At 31.9% G+C, this 9,444-nt stretch overlaps 1 pseudogene across 1 annotated transcript; it reads right to left on the bottom strand.

The window, feature by feature from the left end:
• Positions 1-3,407: 3,407 nt before the first annotated feature.
• On the bottom strand, positions 3,408-7,875 carry LOC146952751 (26S proteasome non-ATPase regulatory subunit 11 homolog pseudogene; annotated as a pseudogene). The gene is made up of 2 exons (XR_015007439.1): positions 7,781-7,875; positions 3,408-4,920 (listed from the first exon to the last, which is right to left on the bottom strand). The product of XR_015007439.1 is annotated as a 26S proteasome non-ATPase regulatory subunit 11 homolog pseudogene (transcript).
• Between the last annotated feature and the right edge of the window lie 1,569 nt (positions 7,876-9,444).

Below are 9,444 nucleotides of genomic sequence, written 5' to 3'. Positions count from 1 at the left end.
AAATTTAAACAATTTGTTAGAACAACGCCTCTTATTCAAAAGAATAAAGATATAGTACAAAAACACAAAGAAACAGATGATGTTTGATAGCATGGCTCTAACGATAGAGTGGCTGTATTTTCTTTCTATTATTAGAGAAAGAATAAAATTTACAATTTACAACTATGAGATTTAAAGACCGTTTAAAATATTAAAAATACAACTTGAAAATTATTAAAACTATAGAAGCTTCTAAATCAACTCTACCTAATCTATAATTATATAGAATAAATTCTACTGAATCTAAATAAAATATAAATTATTAAAATTATAGATTTTACTGAAGGCCAAAAAGAGAAGATATCGACACCTCAAATAACATAATAATCTAATCATAATAAAATCTATATTAAAAATAACATAATCACAAAATGTCTGCATCACTAGGCTTTTTGGGTCCAAACTACGTCACTAGACTGAGTGAGTATATAGCTTATTGACATGAATTTCGAAACTCTAGAAAAAATCGACTAGATCGCATGGAAGAAGAAGGGAAGACAAGGTTTAATTACCTGTGTTTGGGGTTTAGAGTAAAAAATTAAAAAAGTTAAATCTGAACCGTTAATTAAATCCAACAGCTCATGTTAATTTGACTGCGTGACTGCATGATTTGCTTGACTGCAGTGAATCACGGTCCCATATTTTTGAGCTTTAAACTAGACTGGGTCACCTAAATGGTCATCGTTAGAAATTATGTGATCATTGATAAACTACTTTCGTATCATTTTGAGTTTTGACTAGCACGTTTTTCCATTATTGAAGAGAAGAAAGAAAAAAGTGTACCTAATTAATTAATTTGATTCACTCCCAGTTAAATTCTTCAACTCTTCAGTTGGTAGGACAATGCATTTTTATATGCAGGGGCCGGGGTTCGAACCCCGGACACCCCACTTATTCACCTTATAAGGTGAATTCTAGCCGCTAGGCTACCTGACCAAAAAAAAAAAAAATCTTCAACTCTTAGTCCGGTAAGTGTGGCCTAAATGTTTAAACTAAATGTTTAAAGATTGCAAAAATATTTGATATGTTAAAATCGGATTAAATTCCACAGTTCTCTGCTTCTCAACCTTTTGTGTGAGTAAAATTTGTCACTAGGCTTTTTGAAAAGAAAAAAAGAAAAAAAATTCTACAAAAAAGAAATTCTAACTCTTAATGAAATTTTCGGTTGTGTAAAGGTTGTTATACTATTTCAAGTATAAAGAAAATGGCTTAATCACTCACCTAAATGAAAACTATATGAAATTCTATTTAAATTTAAGATGACGGTTGATTGAAAATTCAATTAAACAAAATTGAACAAGTTATCTTCTTTCTAAACCTTAGTTGTCACTACCTTTCTTCTTCTTTATCTATCGAAGATGAAAGATTTAGGGTCAATTTTGAAAAATTAGAAAAAATGTAGTTCGGTTTTAGCCACACCAAACACCGTCTTAATACGGAGTTTATTTGATTCAGATTGAAAGTTAAACTTTAATCAAGTGTAGATTTAATCAATAACTTTGGTGTCATCATGATGCAGATCAGAAAATATCAGTATTACGGAGACTTGAGTATAGTTATATTTGTAGGCATATCTACTTGATCGCTATTAATACGGATGTTGTGAGTTTGTTTGCATATTCATCATTTTTGTTTTAGCAACTTTGAATTAGTATTGTATCAATGTATTCTAAGAATGAATATTGTTTATTTTTGTCAAAACTTTTTTGAATAATTTATATGATTTCGTACTTTGCAAGTCAAGTCATATATTAGGATTGCGATTCCTAATTTAATGTCCAACGACACAATTGCTATCTGCTAGTTAGGGATGGACTACTTGGAGATAGCACTTGTAGAGTTTTCAAAAGCCAACTGCATGATTGATTAACTTGTATAGAGTGTAAAACTTTTTACCTTAACATCTATTCAAATCACGTTATGATAACATTTTTTTTGGTAGGTTATGTTCTAAAATATTGTCAAAAATATTTATTTAGTGTGATTTGATTAGATACACATATCAATAATTTTCACACACGCATAATAATTAATTTATTTTATAAATTATTTTCTATTTTTTGGTTTAACCATAAAAATATCATTTAAATTTTATACTTTTTATACAAAATATTACCAGGATTTTATTTTTAGTTTTTCATATAAAACTTTGTATAATGAGAAACAAAATAAAAACGAAATGATATTTTTGTAAGTAAAGCTAAAAAGGATAAAAATAAAAGTGAAACCATAAAGAAATTTGAAAACAATAAATAAAGAGAAAATAAGGTGATGCTTTTATAACGAAAATGAAAAAAGAGAAAATGAATTAAAAATTAAAATATGTAAATGATTATTGCTTTGCCGACGACGTATGTATAGACTATTTAAGTTTTGTTTGAGAGTTTTAAAAGGAATAAAATTTATGTTAAAACTTTGAAGATAAAGAAAGAAGGGAAGCAAAAAGTTTTCCACACTACATGAAAGTATATATTTTTTATTAGATTAAAAATCATCAAATATGAGAAACATTTGTGTTATTTGGATACATGATTTTTAACACCGTAATATTTGAAATCATCAAATATGAGAAACATTTGTGTTATTTGGATACATGATTTTTAACACCGTAATATTTGGATACATGATTTCTAACACCGTATCTCAAGACACTATACCATCGAGTGTGAAGGTCTCGGTGAAAACTAAGAAACTATTTATATATACGCTATACATAATATTTATCATGTCTCTTGCCCTCAATTTGTTCTGTCTCTGAAACAGTTTTACAATCAAACACGGTAAAACTCAAGTAATCTTGTCATGTCCCTTATTTTTTAGCAGATGAAAAAGTTCTCATCATAAAACAAAAGTATTATTACCTCCAAACATGAAAAAATAACAGATTCAAATAACAAACAAACTAACCTCATCAAGTACAAATCAGTAGGAACTCAATCCACCATCACTCCAAATATTATCTTTGAAATTCAACGAAACTTGAAATTAAATAGCATTTTGTCTCATAAACTAAAATTTCAAAATACATATCCACGTGATTCTTTTTCCTTTTTCTTTTGTGAACAAAAGGGGGTTAGCCCCCAAGCACACAACAACACAATTCTAGAGTTACCATCACCAAATGAAATAAAATTCGGAGGAAGATTAAAAATGTGCGCAACACCATTGAGAGACTAACCATGCTTTGCAAGAGCATCAGCTACTTGATTCACCTCTTTGTAGATATGGGAGTATTTAACCTTAACACCAAGTTCAATATAGTTAAAAAAAAAAAAAAAAAAAATCAGAAACTAAAATCTCAAACCCATCATAATTGGATTCCAAAATTAAGTTTTAAAAAAGGGATGCAAAAAAGCGACCGACATATATTTTCGATACCAACGCTTGCATGCATTTAATTTTCAAGAACAAAAAACACAAGATGAATCCAAAGGCAACACCAGACATGGTTTAGTGATAAACAGATTCAAAAACTACAAATCTCTTTGAATTTTACAAATTCAGAAACTAAACAAATGCCATCCTTCTCATCAGTAAGAAAACAACAGAAGTATCAATTACTCAAATGTCAAACGAAGTAACCAGATGGAGATCTCATGTCATTATCTTGGCAGACCTAACAAAAAGACTGTCCACGACTTTCCCAACATTAGAAATGGTTTCTAAAGTTGCAGGATATATAGCATCAGTTTTAGGATCGTCAAAGATGACAAGGCATCCAGCACCTTGATCCAATGTCCCAGCGAACTTCTTGTCTAAAATCATCTGAGACATCTTTCGCTCCACGTGATCAATGGGAAGCTCGATAAGTTCAGCAATATGTGCAATTTCAACCCTTGAGAATGGTTCAATCAATCTGCAAAGATTCTGCTCCAGAAGGGTATCATACAGGGATGTCAAGTGCCTATGAACGATTGGATCATCCCCCAACTGTGCCTTGAAGTCTCGTAAAGCAGTTTCAAATAATTTCAGGGATCTTTTGGAATGAGCATCTGCAACAGCTTTCATTGCATCCAAATCAGGTCCAAGATATTGCAGGCCTGCTTTAGAGGATATGATTCCAGCCACATCATCAGCTTGACTAACCATGATCTTACACAGCAACATGTATTTCAGGCTAAAGACGGCTTTGGGATCTTCAAGAGCATTGAAAGACTCAAAAGCTTCAAAGAAATAACTGTATGCAGTTTTGTAATCCTTCTCTTCAGCATGAAGAATCCCACTCTGCAAATCTATGGCACCTTGTTGAGCTGGTGGAACATAAATAGCATTTGCAGCTGTTCTTGCAGCTGTGAGGGCAGCTTTTGCTTTGGGAAGATTTTTTAAGGAGAAGTGTAGCTTGCTTTCAAGCAAGTCTATGTCTACAAGTAGGAGTTTGTCATCTAGCCTTCTAACCTCTTTGACCAAGCCACTAAGGAGAGTCAAAGCTTGTGAATATTCCTTACTTTCCATCAGAAGAGTAGCAAGCCTTGCCTCAATTCGCTGCCTCAGAAAGGTACGCTTTTCATCGCGAGTCCATTGCACCATTTCTTTGCATAGTGAAATTTGTAACTCAGATGTCCCTGGTATTTTAGCAACAGAATCAATTATTCCCCTCACAATCTTTGCAGTTTTTGCCTTGGGAATCAAGGAAAAGAATGACCTCAACTGAGTGAGAAGGCTGCGCAGATCTTCTGCCCTATTCTCTTGCCTGAGAAGGTCGGTGAGGTTTGTGATAGCCTGCTCTTTCATGCGCAGAGCATCGGGGGATGAAGAAGGATCACCAAGTACACGATAAAGAATGGAGATAGACTCAGATGCGTCTTTAGCCTCCAATGCCTGAGCAATAGACTCTGTTGTGGCAGGAAGGAAAGAAGACATGGCTGCAGCTAGGACAAAGTTCTGCAAAAAAATACATTTTGTCAATGGAGAGAAACCTGAAAGCCAACGAGTTGTGCATTACTATCAATTATTGAGTGAAAGATATAGTGTAAGAGAAGGCGATGCAGGTCAAATTCCATTAGATGATCATGGGAGACATGGATAGAAACACATGAACTTGCACCAAGTTTCGAACCTAGTTAAAGAGGAAGATCCCCAAACCTTGCAAACCCATTAACACTACTGACAAGTCATGACACTTATAATTAAACAACTCAAAGACACAAATTCACAACAGCAAACAGACAATCAAACTTAAAGTAACTGTGTCTGTAATACCAAATATACAAAGGAAAAGAAGGTAAATCTCTAACTATCAGAAATAAGATCTATCAAAATTGAAAAGTAAACTTCACGGTTTTACTTTGGTTTTATACGGCAATAAAGAAAAGTACAAAAAGAATGTTGATATAAATTTGAAGCAGAAATTGCAAAGGTGTCTTTTTCCATTACACTCTACATGTATTATACTGCTATACCAGGCATGCTGAGACCTACAGCACACAGTCACACATCAATGTGCGGTGCATAATGAAAATACAATTTCAAACAGTCAAACTAACTCATCAATGTCAAGAGAACAGGTAGTCTAGTACATAATGAAAATAAAATTTCAAACAGTCAAACTAACTCATCAATAATGAAAATACAATTTCAAACAGTCAAACTAACTCATCAATGTCAAGAGAACAGGTAGTCTAATCAGATTTGGTTTTTCTGATTTGGGTTTGTCAAGTGACAAAAGCGGTTGACACAAGATACGGCACAGGGAGATCTAAATTCAAGTACACATCCTCACAAATTTTACCAGAGATTCTCATCTATGTCTATCTGTGTATCACCATACCACAAGAAAAACTCACATAGTTAGAGGACTCAAATTCCTTTTTATTCACAGTACAGGAGTAGACAGCACAGAAAAACAGATTAGCCTTCGCTGGACACGTGACCGACCATGAATCATTGACCAAAACTAAATTATATTGTACATACGAATTTCAACAACTAGAATGTTGAATGTTCAACTAAATGGATAAATAATTTAAAGTTGTCTATTTATTTGACGCAAACATGTATATAACCTAACTCTCATAGAAAAGGAAAGAAAAGTTTTTGTTCCAAGCACAACATGTTAATGTTTAGAAATCTACATATAACACATAATATCATGTTACAAACTTAGGCATACATCATACATATGATCTGGGTGCAATAATTGAAAGAAAGTTAATTAGAATCATTAAAAGATAACACAGAGAGCACTGGCATGAGGCAACACAAGTATAACTTATCCCTTGAAGGCAATCACAACAGTTGTCAACACTACCGTTTTCAGAAATTGCAGAAGAGGCCAAGGAAATCCCTACTACTATTGTAAGCATCCATACCTACTTAACACCACATTGCTTAATGACTAAGGACGGTAACCAAATCCGCACAATAAAGGAAATGGGCAATTAGGCCCGCTTGCCCTAAGCTGGATTAGAAATACACACACCATTTGATGATTTGAAATATGAATCATACCAATAGCACTCTAGTGATTATGTAAAACTACTGTGAGCTTAGTAATGAGCAAATATGAGCCAAACCAGAGCTTGTTTTGCTTAGGCTCAGCTCACCAAGAGCCGAGTCTTAATTATTAGGCTCTAGCTCAACTCAGTTAAACCCAGCAGGCTATTTGATCTAAACGAACCAACATATTTCAATATATTAATTGGGTTTAGGCTCAATGAGGTAGACTCAAATTTGTAACTCAACAGAATAATACCTTTTGCACATAATCTTGAAAACAAAAATAGAGTAATACCTTTAGGCTCAATGATGTTACAAATTAATTTAATCAGACCAAACTAAAATCCAATGCTAATCAAATGAACTTTTATTGTTTGACTATAGATATGCATCAAGCATTAAAGCCGGTTGATAGACTAATGGGCCAAAAATATGAAAACTCAAGCTTGGTTCATACAACAAATGGGACAAAGGGTCTGTTTGGGTTGGCTTATTTGAGGGTGTCTACTAGCATAAGTTTTGTGAGAACAACTTACGACATGTTCATAAGCTGTTTTCAGCTTATTTTCCTAAGTTCTCTAAGATAACTAATGAAAACAAAACAGTTTAACTTTATTTTATATTTTGTTATAGAAATAGCTTATACATAAGCGTTTATGCTATAAGCTGCAAATTATGTTGTTTATCCAAACAGGGCCAAACTTATCAGCTTTAAGTTGTCAATTAACTAAGCTATTAACTGATTCATGTCATTATAGGCCCAATTGCTCAAGTCCAATCCAAAGGACTAATTTAGAAGATCTATTTTTGCAACAATTTCAAAAGGCCCATTTGGATTGGCTTATTTTTGAGCTTATGCAAATAAATAAGCTTTTACGTATTATTCATAAGCTTGTCTAGGTTATGAAGATACAATTTTCGTTAGTGCATAAGCTATTTTTCATAACCTCAAAAAAAAAAAAAAAATAAGCCAATCCAAACAAGCCCTAAATAATAAAGCTTTGACTACTCATAAACCTAACCATTTAGACGCCCAAACATGATTTGATCAAAATCTCATTCCACGTTATAAACAACCAACATCTCAAAAAAGGAACGGTACCGGGATTGCGGCCGTTACAAAACGGTATCAGCAACCACCGTGAGAACAAAAATCAAAGGAAAATCGCCGTTGCGGCCGTTACGGACTCCGTTACAGATTTGAAAATTCAGAAATTTGAACGAACAGGAGAAAAGGAATCGAATCTCATGTTAAAAAAAAAGCACAAGAACACAAGAACATGAGAAGAAAGAATCAATTACTTACTTCTCTTCCTGCTTGCGATTTGCGATTCTGGTGTTGCCGTTTCTTGCTTCACTCTCTTTCTTCAGTTTGTTCCTGCTGCTTGCCGTTTGCGATTTGCGATTTTGTTGAGAACACACGTATTAATAATAAATTAATAATTATTATAATTAATAATTTCTTTTAGATGGTTTATTTGTTTATTCATATATTTATTTATTAAACTCAAACAAAAAAATGTGCATTCATCTCTTATTTATGGCTTAAATATGCAATTCTTCTGTAATTTAGGTGTGTTTTGATTTTCGTCCTTGTAAAAAAAAATATTTAAAAACATCCCTTCAAAAAATATTTTGTTTTAAAAAGGTCCATGACCCCACTTCAATTATGATTTGGCTTAGTTTTGGCCACGTGGCAGTTGCTGACTGTGCAACTTTTGTCACGTGGCATGTCACATAACTAAAAAATATTTTTTTCAAAATTCTAAAAATTCCTTTTTTAAATTAAAAATTAAAAATTTGAAAAAAACTGAAAATTAAATTTTTGAAAAATTAATTTTTTTAATTTGAAAATTATATATTACATTTTTTTTCGAAAATACTGAAAATTATATTTTCAAATTTTTTGAGATTATATAATTTTTTATTTTATTTTTCAAACATTTATTTCCAGATTTTAAAAAAAAAACTAATTTCCAATTTTTTTCTTCATATTTAAAAAAAATAATTGGAATTTTTTTAATTTATTTTCAGTTTTTTATTTTAAAAAATTATTTTCAGAAATTAAAATATTTAATGATGTGGACTGCCACGTGGCAAAATTTTGCAGGGATGTTTTTAATTTTTTTTTACAAGGAGGAAAATCAAAACGCGCCCAAATTACAGGGACGAATTGCATATTTAAGCCCTTATTTATTAAGTATCCCCGTGAGTTTAGCTCAGTTGGTAGGGATAATGCATAATATATGCAAGGTCTGAGGTTCAAATCCCGGACACCGCCAAAAAAATCTCTTATTTATTAAGTTCAAGGTAATTTTAAATTGACACTCTTAATTTGAGTATTTAGGTAACAAATACTAAATGAAACTTTAGAGAAAAAATTGGGACTTTGATGTTAGAACTTTGATTGTATATGTTGTTGTGATTGTGATTTTGTTGGTGAATTACCACCATGACTCATCAACAAATTCTTCATATGACTACCAAAAATAGAACCACCAAGAAGTTCTGGATTATTTGATTATGTCTTTCGAGGAAGTGGAAATAACAATGATGAAGGTGATAGTGGAAAAGGGGGTTTGAATTGTGACCCTTTTAAAAATTATTCCTCAAACTTAAATAAGTTTATATACTCAAGAAAGTTCTTAGTAAGAGTTAAACAAATAAAAATATTTGTTAATTAAAAATAAAATGATCAGAGAATTCTAGATTGTATATTTAAAATAAAGTAAATAAAAGGACTAGAGAATTCTGGAATATATGACTGAAATAAATAAAGAAATAAAGGGACCAGAAAAAATATTCATATTGAAAGACATTGAATATGAATTATGAAAAATATTCACGTGAGAGAAAGAGAGAGATTGAATTCTTTTGTATTGTAAGCTCTTGTCAATTGCCTTGATATGTTGCTATATTTATAGATGGTTGGAGTCTTTGAAGCTCACTTGAAATATACATAAACATACA

Source organism: Medicago sativa, chromosome 1 (genome assembly GCF_051527215.1).
Source record: "Medicago sativa cultivar Bolivia chromosome 1, Bolivia_mono, whole genome shotgun sequence".
Classification (NCBI taxonomy): Eukaryota; Viridiplantae; Streptophyta; class Magnoliopsida; order Fabales; family Fabaceae; genus Medicago; species Medicago sativa.
Note: the sequence above shows the minus strand (reverse complement) of the source record. Positions and strands in the feature narration are given on the sequence as shown.